The sequence below is a fragment of the Nelumbo lutea genome, chromosome 8 (genome assembly GCF_056320005.1).
Source record: "Nelumbo lutea isolate HS-2025 chromosome 8, American lotus-T2T, whole genome shotgun sequence".
Taxonomy (NCBI): Eukaryota; Viridiplantae; Streptophyta; class Magnoliopsida; order Proteales; family Nelumbonaceae; genus Nelumbo; species Nelumbo lutea.
Genome location: NC_142691.1, coordinates 54,226,079 through 54,238,436, shown reverse-complemented (window position 1 = coordinate 54,238,436; position 12,358 = coordinate 54,226,079). Strand labels below are relative to the sequence as shown.

Genomic DNA, 12,358 nt, shown 5'->3' with positions numbered 1-12,358 from the left:
TCATGACTTAAGGTCCACCTCAGATGAAGGATTGTTTAGTTTCCTCTTCTTTGTATCTGGACTAGTATGAGAAGAATTTGCACCCGACCCAACTATTAAATCATCACTCTTATAGCTCAAGCATGCGGCATCTAGGACCCCAATTGGGCTCTGGGGCACTGAAGGAACTGAACTATTCGCAACCTTATCAAATTCAAACCCACTAATCAATGACATATCCCGAATGAGTTCAAGACATTTCAAGACCCTCTCCTGCAAAACCCATAACAGGCAACCCATTCATAAGCTAACTAACCAAATGGGTAAACAACAAATTATGAATCATGGTTAGACAACAAAATGATCTTTTGGGTGTGCGGTAAGAAGCACCAATTTTACCTTTTTTACATGCTGAATGAAACAAGAAAGAGCACCTTCAATGTCCCCTGTTTTGGCTTCTCTCAATACAGACATTGCCACTGCTGCAGCAATCTCAGAAGGCCTGAAATCCAAAAAGTCAAGCCCTGCATCCCCATTCCAACCCATCATTGGATCAGTCCATGCTCTAAATTAACCTTTTTCTTCCTTGTAGGCAGAAGAAACCGTGTTGTGTGTGTGTGTGTAGAGAAGAGGGGGAGAGAGTGAGGTCACCCTTTATTGAGCTTCAGATCAGTTGGATGGATCTTGAGATGGACGAACTAGGGGGAGGTTGATCATGGTTAATCTTACGGAGGAAGTAGTCTCTATAGGAGAAAGGAGTCACTGCTTGCATTCTCCATTTCAAGGTACTCAACACAAGAAGCTCCATTCTCTGTGTGGTTCTAGCTTCAAAGACGAATTTGGATTCCCCCACCTGACAATTAACCCAAAGATCAGGACAGTGGTTATAAAAAGAAATCTTCCTTCAGTTCTATGACTTTTATAATTGAAATCGTTTAACCTGATTGTTGCTTCACCTGTAAATCTAGAGAGAGAGGCATGTCAGTCTCTTCCACTTTGCCTGCTAGAGACAAACAGGCTACAGATAACAACTGCATCATCCAAGCTTTACCTCTCTACCGATGGCAAATATCAGAATAGAGAATCAGGAAATGACCTCAATAGAACTATGTCTTAACGAAGAAAGAAACACGTCCTTTTTTGGTCTATTTCCGCATGATGTTAAGTAACCAATGCCAGAAGAGAGGAAATCTACTGCACTTGAAATTCAAACTATATAGAAAACAAGAAGTCCAAGGATTTGCTTGGTCCCAACCCAACCTGCACAAAGAATTAACAAATCTGATTTGCTTGAATCACAGTCCGAAAGATACCTTTGTTGCATTAAGAGCATCTTTTGTTCCCAATTTTTTCTCATTAAGTCTTGTTTCTATTTGTGCTCCAACCTATCCATGCTCATCACAAACATTAATAAACACAAATATTTAAATTTTCACAAATATTTGTGCTCCAACCAATTCAAAAGAAAAACTACTGATATTTTATAGAAGCGAGGATTCAAGAGTGTAACAAAGTAAATTTTGTCTCATAATACAAATTAATATTGTAGACTCTAGTTGAGATTACAAACAATTATGACATATTTTTACATACTAGATATTTTGGCCAATATCCTTTGGTCCTTTTTGGTTTGAAGAGTATTCCATGTAAAAATTAGATTGCCTCTTGCTTGCCGGTAGTATGCATTCAGTGTGTTTGACTAATTGACTTATTTTCATATATATCTTTATTAATTCTTACATTAGAATCTCAATAGGCTGGGAAAGCCTTGTGTTTCCCAAACATTAACATCCTTGGGTTTCCAGAGAATATTAGAACCTTAACAAATCCCTTTATTTGGCATGTGTACAAAATAACAACCCAGAAGATTGCACAAACCATTCTTCTTACTTGAAGGTGTAGAAAATTGACGTTAATATAATAAACCTTAACAATCAGAGCACAATTGATGTTGTTCCTAAATGGTGTTTGAACTATAGGCAAGCCAAAAGCTAAATGTGAACTAAGCAAATCTCATGATGGGATGATCAGTTCATTTCTATTTTGTTTTGTTTTAAGTTTCCCGTTTAGTATTAACTCCAAACATCATATTTTTTTATTTGGTGAGTGGGGATATAAAACTTGCACGTGGGATCCAATTTTACAACTATCCAATTTGAGATTCACAATGCTGACCAAATATACCAATACAAGGCAAGTCTCTCTTTTTGCTTTATTGTCTAAATTATTTTATAAAAATATATTAGGTAGAACTGTTTCATAAATGTTGATACATAGTGCTCTTCCATGGATTTTTTAATTATGTTCACAACAAAATGTAGTCCCATTTGAAAGTTAGTTGAGCTGGTCAGGTTGGAAAATAACTGAACCTAATTGTTCTATTAAAATCCAGCTTGAGATGGGCTTGTTGAAGTAAGAAATTAACTACTTATAAAAGAAAAAACACAAGAAATTGGCTGGTAACATGCTTGTTAAATTTGTTGACCAGATACTGGAAATGAACAGTGCAGATTTCAGTGGGGTTTCAAGGAAGATTAGGGTATCTTGGCTATAAGGTGGGGACAGGTCGGTGGTCACTTCTTATTACGGGTGCTGTTGGTGGTTTCTCTCATTTTGTCACCTATTGGAGCTACTCCTAAGTTCTTTCCAATAAGACCCTACCCTTTTTAACTCTTTCCATTCATCCATCTTTGCATAAGCATTTCTACCACACTCATTTTTTGCCCATGTTGTTTCATTTATCTCCCTTTGTCTTCTGGTTTCATGGAGTTTGGAGGTGACACCATAACACTTGGATAAAATTCCACTTCTACTTCGGAAAAGTTTGAGCGTATGTATAAAGTTACAAGAAGTTGCTAAACCTAGCTTCGAGGAAAATTTCATGCAATAGCAACCACCAAGGCTTAGTATTGAGCACAGCAGACAGATATGGGGACAACTTAATGTCCACAAAAAATTGTTTCACTTTAGACATATCTTGACTACCTTGCATTCAAATGAAAACTTTCTTTTTTCTCAGTGAAGTGGACTGATCTAGCACACTGACAAGAGGCCATCAATGAAAATATCTCAAGTCAGTGAAATTTAAATAGAAATTAAATGAATTTTAAAATTAGTGAAAATATTAACATAAATTTATAATTACTTTTAAGTGAAATTTAAATGGATTTCAAGTCAGTGTTTTGAACCTTCCGTAGTTGGATGGTTGAATTGTTCAAACCATCACCTGGCCATGATTTTGGGTATAGTTTTCCTTAAACTAAGGGTTTGATAAAAAGATTGTTCAATCTAGGCAGTTGAACCATTGACCCATTCAACCCAATCATTAGGTTACGGATTGCACACTAAATGTATAAGCAAATTTCTAGAGGTGATAACTTTGCATTCAGTTGCCTAATTAGAGTAATATTTATATGATTTGGGGTAATCTTTCAAGACATGCCCATACGTATAAAAAGTGCCTTGTGTTGCTATTTCTTCCAACCCCCCCCCCTTTTGGCCTTGATGTAGGCGCTCTTGGAGTGAACCAATGGGAGGCCATCACGCGTTAGGCGGTGACGTCCAGAGCGGACCCAATCAGTGTGCGGGCTCAGTAAAGTTCGGCAGGCTCTCCAGGACCAAAGGCACAGGGTCATCTAGCAACTTTGGATGGCCACCCTCCCCGCGTACGGATTGCATCCAGACCATCTGAGCTCGTCCACATCCTGGCAGCCTCAAGTATAACCTCTTGAGGGCCAAAGGCCAAAGCCGCACCTCTTCTTCACGCGTCTCAAATCTCCAAGACCTCCTGAACGGCAAGCGAGCCAAGAAGAACCAATATGGGCTCACATTAGAGTACTCGGGGGTCCGGGGCGACCCCCATATGGTCCGAGAGGACCAAGGTGGGGCCTAGGAATCCCTCGACCAGAAGATTGTTGACTTGCAAGCCCAACTCAAGGCCATCAAGTCAGAGAGAGTCGAGCGAAGGCCTCGGCCAATTAAACCCATCCATCTGGGAGGATGGATGCCTTCACCTTGGGCATCATCTTCGAGCCCCTACCCCCACATTTCAAGGAACAAGCACTGGAGATGTATGATAGGACCACCGACTTTGATGACTACCTAAAAGTTTCAAGGGCATTCCGATGCCCTAATGTGTCAGACTTTTCAAGCGACCTTCAAGGGAGTAGCTCATCGTTCGTTCTCTAGGCTCCCTCCTCGGTCCATCAGCTTGTAGGAGCAATTCACCAACCACTTCCTCGCCCACTTCATCAGTAGTAAGCGCGGCTAGAGTCTATGGTTCTACATTGACTGCTTCAAGAAAGGGGAGCTCGAGGTCCGAGACCTCAACTCCATGGTCTCCATGCACGCCACCATGAACAGCCTCCTTCTCGGCTCGGCCCTCAAGTGCTTGATAGCCACGACCCCGCCAAAGTCCAAGGTAGAATTTTTGAAAAGGCCCAAAAGTACATTGCTGTCGAGGAGGCCTCAGTCGGCGACATTCAGGAGGGAGAGGCCGATTGCCCCCACGGAGGCCCAGAGAAGAAGAGAAGGAACGGAGACCACCATGACAACAACAACAACAACAACAACAACAACGGGACCACGAAAAGCCACCGGCCTCGGCCCTGGCTTACAATCAATACACGCTGCTCAACTCAACCCGCACTTAGATCCTTATGCAGGTCGGGAAAAAAGAGTACGTGAAGTGGTCCGAGAAGATGAAGAGGAACCCCAAGAGGGGAAATCCAAAAAAGTACTGCAAGAACCATTGTGGCATCGGCCACGACACAAAGGAATGCTACGAGTTGAAAAATGAGATAGAGTCCCTCATTCGTTGTGGCCACCTCAAGCAGTATGTCAGAGGCGAGGTCGGGGCCTTGTTCTCCCAATAGCAACAACACTAGTAGTTGACCAGCGTCATAGAAGTCATAGCCAAGGGCACGGCCTCGGGTGAAGCATTGACCTCGGCGTGAAAGGCCTACACCAGGTAGCTAAAGATCCAAGGGCCAGCTCCCAAGAATTTGAACCAGGAAGAAGCCCTCACCATCACGGATGAGGACTTGAAGGGGATCACAGTCCCCCACGATGACACGCTTGTGATCTCGGCCGTTGTAGCAAACTTCATGGTGAAGAGGATCCTAGTGGACAATGGCTCCTCGGCTGACATCCTCTTCCATGAAACATTTGAGAAGATGAAACTGGCACCCAAGTGCCTTCAGCCAACCAACATCCCTCTCATCGGCTTCTCTGGCAACGTGGTCAGGCCAGAAGGAAGAATCACCCTACCTATAATGGTAGGGATAGAGCCTCGATAGGTGATGAGGATGAATGGGTTCCTGGTCGTGAGGATCGACTCTCTCCTACAACACCATCATTGGGAGGTTGACCCTCCATTCACTCAAGGCAGCTATCTCCTCCTATCACTTCACCCTCAAATTCCCCACCAAGCACGACGTCAGAGTCATTCGGGAGGATTAGCAAGCAGCCTGCCAATTTTATGTGACAGCACTAAAGGATAAGAACAAGAAGCCCTACTACTTGAGGGCCTTGAACTCAAGGAGGAACCAGCGAGTTGAGGCCAGCTGACCAAGGACCTCGTCTGGATCCCCCTAGACGAGGCCAAGCTTGAAAAGATAGTTCACATCGGGTCCAACTTTCCCCCAGAAAGCTTATTCGAATTGGTATGTTTCCTCAGAACTAACACCGATGTCTTTGCTTGGTCCACCGTTGACATGCCCAGAATTGACCCTTCGGTCATTACTCACAGGCTGAGAGTAGACCCGAGCTCTAGGCTAGTTCAGCAAAGAAAGAGAAACTTTGCACCAGAGCATTGGAAGGCTATAGGAGAGGAAGTTGACAAGCTACTCGATGTTGGCTTCATCCAAGTGGTACATTACCCTAACTGGTTGTCAAATGTGATTATGGTAAAGAAAGCTAATGGGATGCCACCAAGCCTACCCCAAATACAATTTTCCCTTGCCGAGGATAGACCACCTCATCGATGCCACCATAGGGTATGAGCTACTTAGCTTTATGGATTCCATCTCTGGATACAACTAGATCAAGATGCACCCCAAGGATGAGAGAAGACCTCATTCATCATCAAGCATGGCACTTACTGTTATAGAGTCATGCCCTTTGGCCTCAAGAATGTCGGCGTAACCTACCAGTGCCTTGTCAACAAGGTTTTTAAGGACCAAATGGGGAGGAACGTCAAAGCCTACGTGGATGAAAAGGTGGTGAAAAACCTGAAGGCTGACCAGTACACCTCGGACCTAGTCGAGACCTTTGACACCTTGTAGAGATTCAGCATGAAGCTTAACCCCAGCAAGTGTGCCTTCGGCGTCACCTCGAGCAAGTTCTTAGAATTCATCGTCACACAGCAAGGCATAGAGGCCAACCCAAAAGATCTAAGCCATTCTAGACATGGCACCACTTCGGTCGGTTAAGGAGACCCAAAGACTCACCGGCTGAGTGGTCACCCTCAGCCGCTTCATGCCGAAGTTGGTCGACAACTACCTTCCTTTCTTCTAGGCCATCAAGAAGCTGAAAGACTTTCAATGGACTAAAGAATGTCAGCTCGCCTTTGAAGAATTGAAGCAATACCTTGCCTCACCTCCCCTCTTCTCTCAACCACTCCCAAGAGATGTCTTATACTTGTACTTGTCAGCTGGGAACAAGGCCATCAGCTCAGTTCTTATCAAAGAAGATGGAGTGCAGAGGCCGATCTACTACGTCAGCAAGGTTCTCTGCAACATCGAGACCCAATACCTTGAGGTGGAGAAGCTGGCCTTTGCCCTCATCTCGTCCAGAAAGCTCAGTTCGTATTTTCAAGCCTACACAATCATGGTCCTGACCAACTAACCCCTCAAATCCATCCTCACCAAACCTGAGACCTCGGGACGACTAATCAAGTGGGCCATCGAGCTATTTGAGTTTGACCTCCAATACCAGCCGATGCCAACAATTAAAGCCCATGCCTTGGCGAATTTTGTGATAGAATGCACTTTCAGCCAACCCCTCGGCCGAGCCCCAGAAGAAGAGATAGAAGAAAGACATTGGCCTATTGAAGCTCGGCCCACCTAGAAGCTATTTGTTGATGGATCATCCAACTCCAAGGCAAGTGGAGCATTGTCCTTATACTCCTCACCCCAGATGAGGTTGAAGTGGAATACGCGTTGAGGTTCGACTTCTTGACTTCCAACAACGAGGTCGAGTACGAAACCCTCCTTTCTGGATTGCAGCTCCCAAAAGACCTCAACTCACAACACATTGATGTCTTCAACGACTAATAACTCTATATTTTGATGACTTAATGGGCATCATTTTAGGGTTACCTAGGCCTTAGAATAATCAAAATATGCCCTTTTCCCAGTTAAATTCAATATTATGACCTCTAAGGGTCCCTATGCAAATCTTGAGGAAAACTTGGGAAGTTTCAGGGCTAAAATGCAGTTTTTGGGAAATTGTTGTGAGTTCTAGCTAAGAGAGGGGGTTTTTCTATGAAAAACTGAGCACAGGAGGGCACCTCCTATCTGCCAAACCTAGATAGGCGCCCCTCCCACTAAATTAGCAGAACTCTCTCTCCTCATCGAAACCCTAGGCACCTCCCCCTCTTCTTTTTCTGTCTTGGCCGCCCTAGGCTATCAAATCTCCACCCTCCACTCTCTCCTAACCTCTAATCTCAACCATCCAAGACTTAGCAACCTCTCATACCCTTAGATCTCTCCCTAAATAGCATCCTAGCTTTACACCTCACTCCTTAAACCTCAACCAATCACCTTAGGACGCCACATCACACAAACCAATCACCTTTCTCCAACTATAGGTGCCCAAATCTGCACCCTCCATTCTGGGCACCCAAATCTCAGCCCTACATAATATTGGGCGCCCAATCCTCCTCTTTTCAGCCTTAGGATCTCCTTAGAACAATCCTAACCCTCTATTCTCAAACCCTAGGGCGTCCTTATTTGTGCATAATCCCAAGAGTTGCCCATCTCTTCCTCTCTAATCTTAGTTATGTCCACCCTTCTCTATAAAAAGGACCCAAGGGGCCCTTGAGAAGGGGTTGGTCAATTCACCCAATTCACAAGGCTAAAGTTTCTTGAGGAGTTCAAGGGTTGTAGATGGGAAAGATGCTCGGGTCTTGTCAGGAGGGGTTCCTGCAAACAGTCCAGCCAATCTGCAACTACTGTCATTGGATTTGATTAGTTATTCCTTTCATTTTCTTTATTTTCTTTTATGTTAATTTTATTCTGGTTGGATTCTACCCTAGGTAAGATGGAAGGTTGCTCTTGAGCAGTTCAAGGGTAGAGAAAGAGGAGAACGCCCAGGCAAGAGGAGGGGTTCTTGCTTGCAGTTCGCCTAGCCACTACTGCCACCTTTGAATCTGGATCCCAACTAGTTTCCCGTAGTTCTAGATTTACTTTTTTTTTTTACACGTGATTTTATTTTTCGTTCTTTAATTTCTAATTTTTATTTTATTTTTGAAAATTATTTTTATCAAATTTAATTTTTCTCTTCCTTTCTATAGATCTGAAATTTGGCCAGGCAAGATGGAAGGCCTAACTCAAGGAGTTCGAGGGTCAAAAGATAGATCTGGAGACTGCTACCTCTAACCGATTGCAGATTTTTTATTTTGTTTTTTTATTTCTGTTATTTATTTATTTTTCTACAATTTTTACTTTTAGCATTGTTAGATTTTTATTTTAATGGATTTCTGTTCAATTAATTAAATTTTGTGTTTTTACAATCTCAAATCTTATTATTTTGTCCAAATTGAAGTACGTAACAATTTTTTCCCTCGCTTCCCTGTGGATACGACCCATTTCTCACCACTAATTATGTTTTGTAGTTATTTTGAGAATTGAAAAATTTATAAATATTGAAACTGGTGTTTCGAAGTGGTTAACGACACTTCTCGTTGGTCACTCACAACGAGAAGCAATTCGATGATGCAAGGTTTTCAGAATGGTGTGCCTCCATCGGCATCAAGCAGTAGTACACCTCGGTAGGCTACCCTCAGACCAACGGACTAGCAGAGGTTACCAACCGAGCCATCCTAAAAGGATTGGAGAATAGATCGGATAGAGCCAAAGGCCTATGGGCTAACGAGTTGAACATCGTCCTATGGGCATACCGCATGACACCTCAGACAACCACAGGAGAAACTCCATTCAACCTGACTTATGGCACCGAGCATCTCAGCAGCACCAGGTCACCTCGACCCTTCACCTAGAGCACGTCAACGACACCAGGCCACCACGACTCCATGCACTCTACAAAAAAAAGGTTAGGTAACAGCATGGCCCCGAGCACCTCGGTGGCCCACCTTGATCTCGCCCAAGTCATTCCTAAGGGGACAAGGAGTAAGCCAGGACAGCTGACACCCTCTTCTCTCCCTAACAAGGGAAGGAGCCCGAGCACCACGGTGGCATAGATCAGCCACGACCGACTCCCTTTAACTTCCTAAGTGAGCGTCTAGCGGGCCACCTCAGACCACATTTTTTGCCTACTTGTGACCTCTCGGAAGGGGGCACCGTCCTCCAAGATTTTCTTCATCCTTGGTTTGGGGGGTGAACCCCTGCGCAAAAGATTGACAAAAAGAAACAAAAAGCACATCGGGAGAGTAGGCCGCCTACGCACCACCCCTAGAAGGAGGGACAGCAAAGTCCTCAACAGCGGTGGGGACCTCAGTAGGGACCTTGGGGGGAAGGCTGTCGATGTCTGAGAGCACCTTTAGCTCATCCACTTAGAAGTCGGGCACTAGCTTCAGCAACGCGCTCTTTGTATCTTCAATGCCCTATAGGTAGGCTTCGGCCACGTAGTCAACAAGAAACTTCTGCTATTCCTCTGTGTCTTACAAACACGGACAATGTCCCTGAAGTTTACCTTGGCCTCTACTACCCATGCCTCGGCCTCCGCTACCCACTTATGGGCCTCCAGCACAACCCCGTCAAGGTGAGCATGCTGCAGCTCAGACTTCTTTCTATGCTCTTGAAGCTTGGTGACCCGAGACTTCTCTGCCTTCAAGTCATCCTCCAGCATTTGTCAGAGCTGCTTCTGGTCCCCTAGAGCCGAGAGGGCCTTGTCTCGGCTATTATTGGTCGAATCCACCCGCAGGTTGAGCTGCTCATTCTTCTTTTCGGCTTGGCCCAAGCATTCGAGGAGGAGCCTGACTCGGTTCCCCAGACCGACGAAGTGTCAGAGACCTACAATGAATGCATCTCTATTAGTAAAAATGAAGACAAGATAAACAAGAAAGTGAAAGTGAAGTCGAAACTCACCTTGGCCAAGTAGTCCAGGCTCTGATCTCGGACGGCGAGGGGATCCGCATTCATCATATCAAGATGATCCCCATGTGGGATCATACCTTTAACTAAGGCTCTACCGACCCCCTCAGAGTTGATAGAGTCCCCCTCCTGAATGTTCCATCTAGGGCGGAACACTCGCAAAAGGATTTCTTCCTCCTCGGCTGGCTCTGATGTAGATGGTCAAGCCGACGAAGGCCCAGTCATGGGCCTCTTTGAGTAAGGTCCCCTTGGAGAAATAGGAGCCTTCTTCCTCCTCTAATTGCCCTCAGCCAGCCGGTCTTTATGTGCTAGCCTCTTCCGATGGCCTCCTTTAGCCTAGTTGCCCTCAACCGACCTCTTCTTCCTGGCCTCCTTTTTCTGACCTCCTTCGGCAGGTCTCTTCCCCCAGTCACCCCCATCAGTGGGGGATTAAGACCAATGAGTCCTCTCGGCTACAACATCCGCCACCTCGATTGGCATGGACGTCCTCCCAGCAAAGGCAGGGGCGAGGGGTCTGCCTCCCCAATGTGCCCTCCATCGGGGCTTTCTTCTTAAACAGAGCACTCTCCAACAACATTCTCTTGGCGTCCAACGACATCTCTATAAAAAGATGAGTTGATGTTAGTATCGTAAAAAAAAAAACAAAGGAAAACTGACATGTCAAAAGCCAATAGAAGGGCTTCTCCTACCTAGGGGAGTGAGGCTGGGCTCTGCAAAACCAAGGGAAGTGACACCTCCACTAGGGGCTTGGCCCGAAGAGTCCCCAACACAAGTAGATGGGTCACCGCGGCAGCTTCATCATCCCGAAGGAAAGGCTTGGACTTCTCAGAAAATAGGCACATCTCCCCCAGCCCAACTTAAATGATCAACCCTCGGACGGCGAGGGGTTGTCTATGGGTCGGCCTCTCCAAGGTTGGAAGTAGTACACACCATTCTCATGAGGGTGTGACCTTAGTACAAACATGACACGAAATAGCTTTGGCGTCAAGTCCATGTCCCGAAGTCGAGACAACACCAGCATGGTTACTATGGTCCTAATGGCGTTGGGGGCAAGTTGGCTAAGTGTGATCCCGCACCACTTCAGTAGCTCAGAGATCAAAGGATGAAGAGAGAATCTGAGGCCGAACTCCAAGAAATGTAGGTAGACACAGATATTCCCCTCCTCCGGCGTCCATGGCCGGTCACTAGTGTCAGGGATCCTAAGTCTATAGGACCGAGGGATGTAGTACCTCCTGGCCAAGGACTTCACCTGGTCATAATCCAGGATGTTATCATATTACGAGCACTACATACGCTCTATGATCACCCCTTGGGCAGCATACTAAGCCACCATCCTTGTGATGTGCTTGGGAACCGGTTCCCCCTCTACCACTAGGGGGACCCCTCGGCCGCCCTTGGCATCGTAGACACAACACTCTCATAGGGAGAATCTTCACCCCCTTAGCTGCACTCGGCACCTTCGAGGGCAATCCTCTCCCTCAACACCTCGACCTCTCGCCTCAGGGCTGGGGTCTTGGCTACAAAGGAGTCTTGGTCAAAACTGGTAGGAGAAGAGGTCCGATAAGAGCTCTCCCTCGAGAGGTTCGGGAGTTCATAGCACTCATAGCTAGAGTCAGAATAAGACATTGTGGTGTGGCATTTACCTAAGAACAAGAAGATGAGGGATAGGAAGTTCTAAGGAAAGCAAGTAGCTGAGGGCACTAGAAGTAAGGATCACTCGAAGACAAGGGCTTTGGGAAGCAAACAGTGAGAAAAAATGCAACTAAGGCCTCTATTTAGAGGAAAATGAATGGCCCAGATGGCATCCGATCCAACGGTTGTGCAGCGACCGCCTCTGCGGCCCTATCCGTCGACCAACACTGTCGCTCTTCTCGGAAAGACAAAACGACGCCGAGCAAACTGGCCAGTCCCCTCGCTGCAACTTGTTGGTTTGCCCAACCATGCTGAACCGGAGGATGCGTGACCTGGCTCACATGGCTCCCGTCTCCCCTACGGGCAAGGCTTCACAACCCATCACGTATACAAGCCTGACTCCCAGTCCTGGCGCCCATGTCGTGCATAGTCCGCACCCGCCATTGAAACCTACCTCCTTCATGGTTTGCAAA

The 12,358-nt window shown here is 45.8% G+C and overlaps 1 pseudogene; it reads right to left on the bottom strand.

Moving 5' to 3' along the window:
- On the bottom strand, positions 1-10,331 carry LOC148844225 (cyclin-D3-1-like; annotated as a pseudogene).
- Between the last annotated feature and the right edge of the window lie 2,027 nt (positions 10,332-12,358).